Below are 10,204 nucleotides of genomic sequence, written 5' to 3' on the forward strand. Positions count from 1 at the left end.
CTAGGAGCAGGAACAAGCACAGAGAGGCTTCTGATAACATTGTTGACCGGCAAGCAACTAACAGAGCAGCAAGGTTATATAGCGACTCCCACATCTTGATGGGAACAGGTGAACAGAGAAGATGACAACACCAGTTCAATTCCACCAGTAGCCACCGGGGGAGCCCAGAATCCAAATTCACAACAGTACCCCCCCCTCAAGGAGGGGGCACCGAACCCTCACCAGAACCACCAGGGCGATCAGGATGGGCCCTATGAAAGGCACGAACCAGATCAGAGGCATGAACATCAGATGCATTCACCCAAGAATTATCCTCCTGGCCGTATCCCTTCCACTTGACCAGATACTGGAGTCTCCGTCTGGAAACACGAGAGTCTAAGATTTTCTCCACAACGTACTCCAACTCACCCTCAACCAACACCGGAGCAGGAGGCTCAACGGAAGGCACAACCGGTACCTCATACCTGCGCAATAATGACCGATGAAAAACGTTATGAATAGAAAAGGATGCAGGGAGGTCCAAACGGAAGGAAACAGGGTTAAGAATCTCCAATATCTTATACGGGCCGATGAACCGAGGCTTAAACTTAGGAGAAGAGACCCTCATAGGGACAAAACGAGAAGACAACCACACCAAATCCCCAACACAAAGCCGAGGACCAACACGACGGTGGCGGTTGGCAAAAAGCTGAGTCTTCTCCTGGGACAACCTCAAATTGTCCACCACCTGTCCCCAGATCTGATGCAATCTCTCCACCACAGCATCCACTCCAGGACAATCCGAAGTTTCCACCTGACCAGAGGAAAATCGAGGATGAAACCCCGAATTACAGAAAAACGGGGACACCAAAGTGGCAGAGCTGGCCCGATTATTGAGAGCGAACTCCGCCAATGGCAAAAAAGCAACCCAATCATCCTGGTCAGCAGACACAAAACACCTCAGATATGTCTCCAGGGTCTGATTAGTCCGCTCGGTCTGGCCATTCGTCTGAGGATGGAAAGCGGACGAAAAAGACAAATCTATGCCCATCCTAGCACAGAATGCCCGCCAAAATCTAGACACGAATTGGGTCCCTCTGTCAGAAATGATATTCTCAGGAATACCATGCAAACGAACAACATTTTGAAAAAACAGAGGAACCAACTCGGAAGAAGAAGGCAACTTGGGCAGAGGAACCAAATGGACCATCTTAGAGAAACGGTCACACACCACCCAGATGACAGACATCTTCTGAGAAACAGGCAGATCTGAAATAAAATCCATCGAGATGTGCGTCCAAGGCCTCTTAGGAATAGGCAAAGGCAACAATAATCCACTAGCCCGAGAGCAACAAGGCTTGGCCCGAGCACAAACGTCACAAGACTGCACAAAGCCTCGCACATCTCGTGACAGGGAAGGCCACCAGAAGGACCTTGCCACCAAATCCCTGGTTCCAAAAATGCCAGGATGACCTGCCAACGCAGAAGAATGAACCTCAGAGATGACTCTACTGGTCCAATCATCAGGAACAAACAGTTTATCAGGTGGGCAACGATCCGGTCTATCCGCCTGAAACTCCTGCAAGGCCCGCCGCAGGTCTGGAGAAACGGCTGACAATACCACTCCATCCTTAAGGATACCTGTGGGCTCAGAGTTACCAGGCGAGTCAGGCTCAAAACTCCTAGAAAGGGCATCCGCCTTAACATTCTTAGAACCCGGTAGGTATGACACCACAAAATTAAACCGAGAGAAAAATAATGACCAGCGCGCCTGTCTAGGATTCAGGCGCCTGGCGGTCTCAAGATAAATCAAGTTTTTGTGGTCAGTCAATACCACCACCTGATGTCTGGCCCCCTCAAGCCAATGGCGCCACTCCTCAAAAGCCCACTTCATGGCCAAAAGCTCCCGATTCCCAACATCATAATTCCGCTCAGCGGGCGAAAATTTACGGGAAAAGAAGGCACAAGGCCTCATCACGGAGCAGTCAGAACTTTTCTGCGACAACACTGCCCCAGCTCCGATCTCAGAAGCGTCGACCTCAACCTGAAAAGGTAGAGCAACATCAGGCTGACGCAACACAGGGGCAGAGGAAAAACGGCGCTTAAGCTCCCGAAAGGCCTCCACAGCGTCAGGGGACCAATCAGCAACATCAGCACCCTTCTTAGTCAAATCGGTCAATGGTTTAGCAATATCCGAAAAACCAGCAATAAATCGACGATAAAAGTTAGCAAAGCCCAAAAATTTCTGAAGACTCTTAAGAGAAGAGGGCTGCGTCCAATCACAAATAGCTTGAACCTTGACAGGATCCATTTCAATGGAAGAGGGAGAAAAAATATATCCCAAAAAGGAAATCCTCTGTACCCCAAAAACACACTTAGAACCCTTCACACACAAAGAATTAGACCGCAAAACCTGGAAAACCCTCCTGACTTGCTGGACATGAGAGTCCCAGTCATCCGAAAAAATCAGAATATTATCCAGATACACAATCATAAATTTATCCAAATAATCGCGAAAAATATCATGCATAAAGGACTGGAAAACTGACGGAGCATTTGAAAGACCAAAAGGCATCACTAAATACTCAAAGTGGCCCTCGGGCGTATTAAATGCGGTTTTCCACTCATCCCCCTGCCTGATACGCACCAAATTATACGCCCCACGGAGATCAATCTTAGAGAACCACTTGGCCCTCTTTATGCGAGCAAACAAATCAGTCAGCAACGGCAATGGGTATTGATATTTTACAGTGATTTTATTCAAAAGCCGATAATCGATACATGGTCTCAAAGAGCCGTCTTTTTTTGACACAAAGAAAAAACCGGCTCCTAAGGGAGATGACGATGGACGAATATGTCCCTTTTCCAAGGACTCCTTTATATATTCTCGCATAGCAGCATGTTCAGGCACAGACAGATTAAATAAACGACCCTTTGGGTATTTACTACCCGGAATTAAATCTATGGCACAATCGCACTCTCGGTGCGGAGATAATGAACCAAGCTTGGATTCTTCAAAGACGTCACGATAGTCAGACAGGAACTCAGGAATTTCAGAGGGAATAGATGATGAAATGGGAACCACAGGTACATCCCCATGAGCCCCCTTACATCCCCAGCTCAACACAGACATAGCTTTCCAGTCGAGGACTGGGTTGTGAGATTGCAGCCAAGGCAATCCTAGCACCAAATCATCATGTAGATTATGCAGCACCAGAAAGCGAATAATCTCCTGGTGATCCGGATTAATACGCATAGTTACTTGGGTCCAGTATTGTGGTTTATTATTAGCCAATGGGGTGGAGTCAATCCCCTTCAGAGGAATAAGAGTCTCCAAAGGCTCTAAATCATACCCACAGCGTTTAGCAAAGGACCAATCCATAAGACTCAAAGCGGCGCCAGAGTCGACATAGGCGTCCGTAGTAATAGATGACAAAGAGCAAATCAGGGTCACAGATAGAATAAACTTAGACGGTAAGGTGCAAATGGAAACAGATTTATCAAGCTTTTTAGTGCGCTTAGAGCATGCTGATATAACATGAGTAGAATCACCACAATAGAAACACAACCCATTTTTCCGTCTAAAATTCTGCCGCTCGCTTCGGGACAGAATTCTATCACACTGCATACTCTCTGGCGACTTCTCAGTGGACACCGCCAGATGGTGCACTGGTTTGCGCTCCCGCAAACGCCTATCGATCTGAATAGCCATTGTCATGGACTCATTCAGACCCGCAGGCACAGGGAACCCCACCATAACATCCTTAATGGCATCAGAGAGCCCCTCTCTGAAGGTCGCCGCCAGGGCGCACTCATTCCACTGAGTAAGCACAGACCATTTACGGAATCTTTGACAGTAAATTTCCGCTTCATCTTGCCCCTGAGATAGGGACATCAAAGTTTTTTCTGCCTGAAGCTCCAAATGAGGTTCGTCATAAAGCAACCCCAAGGCCAGAAAAAACGCATCCACATTGAGCAACGCAGGATCCCCTGGTGTCAATGAAAACGCCCAGTCTTGAGGGTCGCCCCGGAGCAAGGAAATCACAATCCTGACCTGCTGTGCAGGGTCTCCGGCAGAGCGAAATTTCAGGGACAAAAATAATTTGCAATTATTTCGAAAATTCTGAAACCCAGATCTATTCCCCGAGAAAAATTCCGGCAAAGGAATTCTCGGCTCAGATACAGGTGCATGACAAACAAAGTCTTGCAAATTTTGTACCTTCGTGGCGAGATTATTCAAACCTGCAGTCACACTCTGAAGATCCATTACAAACAGGTGGACACAGAGCCATTCAAAGATTAGAAGGAGAAAAAAAAAAAAAAAAAAATTCTCAGCAGACTTCTTATTTCTCTCCTTTCTTAGCCAAGGATTTTAACCCTTTAGTGGGCCGGTCAAACTGTCATGTTCTCAATGGCAAGAGAACATAGCATCAGCATATATAGGAACTAGCTCTTGGAAGATGGAAACTGAGCTGACCATGAACTAAACCTAACGCACAACTAGCAGTGGCCGGGTAGCATGCCTACGTTGATTCTAGATGCCCAGCACCAGCCGGAGGACTAAATAATGCTAGCAGAGGAAAATATTAGTCCTAGCTCACCTCTAGAGAAATACCCCGAAAGGAGACAGAGGCCCCCCACATGTATTGGCGGTGAATTAAGATGAAATTACAAACGTAGTATGAAAATAGGTTTAGCAAATTTGAGGTCCACTTACTACATAGCAGAAGACAGAAAGGACACTTTCATGGTCAGCTGAAAACCCTATCAAAACACCATCCAGGAATTACTTTAAAACTCTGGCATTAACTCATAACACCAGAGTGGCAATTCCTGTTCACAAGAGCTTTCCAGACACAGTAACGAAACTTCAGCTGTGAACTGGAACAAAAATGCAAAAACACACATGGACAAGAGTCCAACTTATCTAGTAGTTGTCTAGGAGCAGGAACAAGCACAGAGAGGCTTCTGATAACATTGTTGACCGGCAAGCAACTAACAGAGCAGCAAGGTTATATAGCGACTCCCACATCTTGATGGGAACAGGTGAACAGAGAAGATGACAACACCAGTTCAATTCCACCAGTAGCCACCGGGGGAGCCCAGAATCCAAATTCACAACAGTACCCCCCCCTCAAGGAGGGGGCACCGAACCCTCACCAGAACCACCAGGGCGATCAGGATGGGCCCTATGAAAGGCACGAACCAGATCAGAGGCATGAACATCAGATGCATTCACCCAAGAATTATCCTCCTGGCCGTATCCCTTCCACTTGACCAGATACTGGAGTCTCCGTCTGGAAACACGAGAGTCTAAGATTTTCTCCACAACGTACTCCAACTCACCCTCAACCAACACCGGAGCAGGAGGCTCAACGGAAGGCACAACCGGTACCTCATACCTGCGCAATAATGACCGATGAAAAACGTTATGAATAGAAAAGGATGCAGGGAGGTCCAAACGGAAGGAAACAGGGTTAAGAATCTCCAATATCTTATACGGGCCGATGAACCGAGGCTTAAACTTAGGAGAAGAGACCCTCATAGGGACAAAACGAGAAGACAACCACACCAAATCCCCAACACAAAGCCGAGGACCAACACGACGGTGGCGGTTGGCAAAAAGCTGAGTCTTCTCCTGGGACAACCTCAAATTGTCCACCACCTGTCCCCAGATCTGATGCAATCTCTCCACCACAGCATCCACTCCAGGACAATCCGAAGTTTCCACCTGACCAGAGGAAAATCGAGGATGAAACCCCGAATTACAGAAAAACGGGGACACCAAAGTGGCAGAGCTGGCCCGATTATTGAGAGCGAACTCCGCCAATGGCAAAAAAGCAACCCAATCATCCTGGTCAGCAGACACAAAACACCTCAGATATGTCTCCAGGGTCTGATTAGTCCGCTCGGTCTGGCCATTCGTCTGAGGATGGAAAGCGGACGAAAAAGACAAATCTATGCCCATCCTAGCACAGAATGCCCGCCAAAATCTAGACACGAATTGGGTCCCTCTGTCAGAAATGATATTCTCAGGAATACCATGCAAACGAACAACATTTTGAAAAAACAGAGGAACCAACTCGGAAGAAGAAGGCAACTTGGGCAGAGGAACCAAATGGACCATCTTAGAGAAACGGTCACACACCACCCAGATGACAGACATCTTCTGAGAAACAGGCAGATCTGAAATAAAATCCATCGAGATGTGCGTCCAAGGCCTCTTAGGAATAGGCAAAGGCAACAATAATCCACTAGCCCGAGAGCAACAAGGCTTGGCCCGAGCACAAACGTCACAAGACTGCACAAAGCCTCGCACATCTCGTGACAGGGAAGGCCACCAGAAGGACCTTGCCACCAAATCCCTGGTTCCAAAAATGCCAGGATGACCTGCCAACGCAGAAGAATGAACCTCAGAGATGACTCTACTGGTCCAATCATCAGGAACAAACAGTTTATCAGGTGGGCAACGATCCGGTCTATCCGCCTGAAACTCCTGCAAGGCCCGCCGCAGGTCTGGAGAAACGGCTGACAATACCACTCCATCCTTAAGGATACCTGTGGGCTCAGAGTTACCAGGCGAGTCAGGCTCAAAACTCCTAGAAAGGGCATCCGCCTTAACATTCTTAGAACCCGGTAGGTATGACACCACAAAATTAAACCGAGAGAAAAATAATGACCAGCGCGCCTGTCTAGGATTCAGGCGCCTGGCGGTCTCAAGATAAATCAAGTTTTTGTGGTCAGTCAATACCACCACCTGATGTCTGGCCCCCTCAAGCCAATGGCGCCACTCCTCAAAAGCCCACTTCATGGCCAAAAGCTCCCGATTCCCAACATCATAATTCCGCTCAGCGGGCGAAAATTTACGGGAAAAGAAGGCACAAGGCCTCATCACGGAGCAGTCAGAACTTTTCTGCGACAACACTGCCCCAGCTCCGATCTCAGAAGCGTCGACCTCAACCTGAAAAGGTAGAGCAACATCAGGCTGACGCAACACAGGGGCAGAGGAAAAACGGCGCTTAAGCTCCCGAAAGGCCTCCACAGCGTCAGGGGACCAATCAGCAACATCAGCACCCTTCTTAGTCAAATCGGTCAATGGTTTAGCAATATCCGAAAAACCAGCAATAAATCGACGATAAAAGTTAGCAAAGCCCAAAAATTTCTGAAGACTCTTAAGAGAAGAGGGCTGCGTCCAATCACAAATAGCTTGAACCTTGACAGGATCCATTTCAATGGAAGAGGGAGAAAAAATATATCCCAAAAAGGAAATCCTCTGTACCCCAAAAACACACTTAGAACCCTTCACACACAAAGAATTAGACCGCAAAACCTGGAAAACCCTCCTGACTTGCTGGACATGAGAGTCCCAGTCATCCGAAAAAATCAGAATATTATCCAGATACACAATCATAAATTTATCCAAATAATCGCGAAAAATATCATGCATAAAGGACTGGAAAACTGACGGAGCATTTGAAAGACCAAAAGGCATCACTAAATACTCAAAGTGGCCCTCGGGCGTATTAAATGCGGTTTTCCACTCATCCCCCTGCCTGATACGCACCAAATTATACGCCCCACGGAGATCAATCTTAGAGAACCACTTGGCCCTCTTTATGCGAGCAAACAAATCAGTCAGCAACGGCAATGGGTATTGATATTTTACAGTGATTTTATTCAAAAGCCGATAATCGATACATGGTCTCAAAGAGCCGTCTTTTTTTGACACAAAGAAAAAACCGGCTCCTAAGGGAGATGACGATGGACGAATATGTCCCTTTTCCAAGGACTCCTTTATATATTCTCGCATAGCAGCATGTTCAGGCACAGACAGATTAAATAAACGACCCTTTGGGTATTTACTACCCGGAATTAAATCTATGGCACAATCGCACTCTCGGTGCGGAGATAATGAACCAAGCTTGGATTCTTCAAAGACGTCACGATAGTCAGACAGGAACTCAGGAATTTCAGAGGGAATAGATGATGAAATGGGAACCACAGGTACATCCCCATGAGCCCCCTTACATCCCCAGCTCAACACAGACATAGCTTTCCAGTCGAGGACTGGGTTGTGAGATTGCAGCCAAGGCAATCCTAGCACCAAATCATCATGTAGATTATGCAGCACCAGAAAGCGAATAATCTCCTGGTGATCCGGATTAATACGCATAGTTACTTGGGTCCAGTATTGTGGTTTATTATTAGCCAATGGGGTGGAGTCAATCCCCTTCAGAGGAATAAGAGTCTCCAAAGGCTCTAAATCATACCCACAGCGTTTAGCAAAGGACCAATCCATAAGACTCAAAGCGGCGCCAGAGTCGACATAGGCGTCCGTAGTAATAGATGACAAAGAGCAAATCAGGGTCACAGATAGAATAAACTTAGACGGTAAGGTGCAAATGGAAACAGATTTATCAAGCTTTTTAGTGCGCTTAGAGCATGCTGATATAACATGAGTAGAATCACCACAATAGAAACACAACCCATTTTTCCGTCTAAAATTCTGCCGCTCGCTTCGGGACAGAATTCTATCACACTGCATACTCTCTGGCGACTTCTCAGTGGACACCGCCAGATGGTGCACTGGTTTGCGCTCCCGCAAACGCCTATCGATCTGAATAGCCATTGTCATGGACTCATTCAGACCCGCAGGCACAGGGAACCCCACCATAACATCCTTAATGGCATCAGAGAGCCCCTCTCTGAAGGTCGCCGCCAGGGCGCACTCATTCCACTGAGTAAGCACAGACCATTTACGGAATCTTTGACAGTAAATTTCCGCTTCATCTTGCCCCTGAGATAGGGACATCAAAGTTTTTTCTGCCTGAAGCTCCAAATGAGGTTCGTCATAAAGCAACCCCAAGGCCAGAAAAAACGCATCCACATTGAGCAACGCAGGATCCCCTGGTGTCAATGAAAACGCCCAGTCTTGAGGGTCGCCCCGGAGCAAGGAAATCACAATCCTGACCTGCTGTGCAGGGTCTCCGGCAGAGCGAAATTTCAGGGACAAAAATAATTTGCAATTATTTCGAAAATTCTGAAACCCAGATCTATTCCCCGAGAAAAATTCCGGCAAAGGAATTCTCGGCTCAGATACAGGTGCATGACAAACAAAGTCTTGCAAATTTTGTACCTTCGTGGCGAGATTATTCAAACCTGCAGTCACACTCTGAAGATCCATTACAAACAGGTGGACACAGAGCCATTCAAAGATTAGAAGGAGAAAAAAAAAAAAAAAAAAATTCTCAGCAGACTTCTTATTTCTCTCCTTTCTTAGCCAAGGATTTTAACCCTTTAGTGGGCCGGTCAAACTGTCATGTTCTCAATGGCAAGAGAACATAGCATCAGCATATATAGGAACTAGCTCTTGGAAGATGGAAACTGAGCTGACCATGAACTAAACCTAACGCACAACTAGCAGTGGCCGGGTAGCATGCCTACGTTGATTCTAGATGCCCAGCACCAGCCGGAGGACTAAATAATGCTAGCAGAGGAAAATATTAGTCCTAGCTCACCTCTAGAGAAATACCCCGAAAGGAGACAGAGGCCCCCCACATGTATTGGCGGTGAATTAAGATGAAATTACAAACGTAGTATGAAAATAGGTTTAGCAAATTTGAGGTCCACTTACTACATAGCAGAAGACAGAAAGGACACTTTCATGGTCAGCTGAAAACCCTATCAAAACACCATCCAGGAATTACTTTAAAACTCTGGCATTAACTCATAACACCAGAGTGGCAATTCCTGTTCACAAGAGCTTTCCAGACACAGTAACGAAACTTCAGCTGTGAACTGGAACAAAAATGCAAAAACACACATGGACAAGAGTCCAACTTATCTAGTAGTTGTCTAGGAGCAGGAACAAGCACAGAGAGGCTTCTGATAACATTGTTGACCGGCAAGCAACTAACAGAGCAGCAAGGTTATATAGCGACTCCCACATCTTGATGGGAACAGGTGAACAGAGAAGATGACAACACCAGTTCAATTCCACCAGTAGCCACCGGGGGAGCCCAGAATCCAAATTCACAACAGTATACGTTACCAAAAGGAATAGCTGCCCCAGGAAGCAGCTCAATGGGACAGTCATAATGCCTGTGTGGAGGAAGCTGATCTGCATTCTTCTTGTCACAGATGTCAGAGAACTCTTTATATGCTGGAGGAAAAGAAAATACCTGTACATGTGGTTCCGTAGCCGTGGACTCAGGGACAGCTTCTG

This window comes from Ranitomeya variabilis, chromosome 6 (assembly GCF_051348905.1).
Source record: "Ranitomeya variabilis isolate aRanVar5 chromosome 6, aRanVar5.hap1, whole genome shotgun sequence".
In the NCBI taxonomy this organism is placed as follows: domain Eukaryota; kingdom Metazoa; phylum Chordata; class Amphibia; order Anura; family Dendrobatidae; genus Ranitomeya; species Ranitomeya variabilis.